This window comes from Mustela nigripes, chromosome 16 (assembly GCF_022355385.1).
Source record: "Mustela nigripes isolate SB6536 chromosome 16, MUSNIG.SB6536, whole genome shotgun sequence".
Classification (NCBI taxonomy): domain Eukaryota; kingdom Metazoa; phylum Chordata; class Mammalia; order Carnivora; family Mustelidae; genus Mustela; species Mustela nigripes.
The window spans coordinates 24,656,187-24,657,070 of NC_081572.1; the positions used below are offsets into that span (position 1 = coordinate 24,656,187).

General features: G+C 60.0%; 1 protein-coding gene across 2 annotated transcripts in view; it reads right to left on the bottom strand.

The window, feature by feature from the left end:
* The window catches only part of SPOP (speckle type BTB/POZ protein), a 65,823-nt gene extending 65,484 nt beyond the window's left edge, over positions 1–339 (bottom strand). The window contains exon 1 of one of the 2 annotated variants that reach the window (XM_059378515.1): positions 133–339. The gene's annotated coding sequence lies outside the window, so the exon portion shown is untranslated. The remainder of the gene's footprint in view (positions 1–132) is intronic. The other variant, XM_059378514.1, reaches the window with a different exon arrangement.
* Positions 340–884: the final 545 nt, after the last annotated feature.

Here is an 884-nt window from a genome sequence, read left to right on the forward strand (position 1 = left end):
CGGGGACCAGCAGCTGTCGCCGCCGTTCTCAGGTGAGCGGGGGGAGTTGGGGGTCAGTCACCTCTTAAGGGAGGCGCCCCCCCACACTCCCACAGGACAACCCTCTCCCTTGACTCTCCTCCCCCCACTCACCTGAGAACGGCGGCGACAGCTGCTGGTCCCCGTCCCCCTGCGCTCGCTTCATACTGTCCGCAACATCCGGGACCTGCGGGACCGCCGATACACAAATACACACACACTAGGAACGCGCACACTCACACACACACACACACCGACACACACCGGCCGGGGCGTCATGGCGTCAGCACGTAGACGCAGCGAGCGCGTACCCGCCGGGCCCCACCCCGCGCGGCCTCCGCCCCTCTTCTCCCCTCCCTGAGTTCTCCTGCCCCTCCTCCCTCTTCCTCAAGACTCTGCCTACCTCCCTTACTGCGCGTGCGTCCCGCCGGCTCCACTGGACCGGGGGATTTGAGGGGAAGGAGGGGCTTGACTAGAAAGAGGCGGGAACACGGAGGGGGTTGCACGCCCGGCGCGGCAGGCTATGCGGAGGTGCGAGGACCAAAAGAGGCCTACCAAGGGTGGGGGTCGGGGGGGTTGGGGGGAGTGGGGGTGGGGGGTTAGGGGAGTCGGGGTGGGCAGCGTAACAATAAGGGCATTGAACAATAAGCAGTTTATATTTACAAGAAGTGTATGGATTACTGACACCTTTAAGTGGCATTCCCTCACTTTTTCTGAAAGCTTTGTGTCAGTAAACTATTTTTTGGATTTCATGATAATTCTAAAGACTTTTAAGTCACCTAGATTTTGGCATTTGAAAACAAAACCAAGGACCATCCTCTTGGGAGCCGGGATGTGAGGCCAGCTGGGGACCTGGGTGTCCAAGA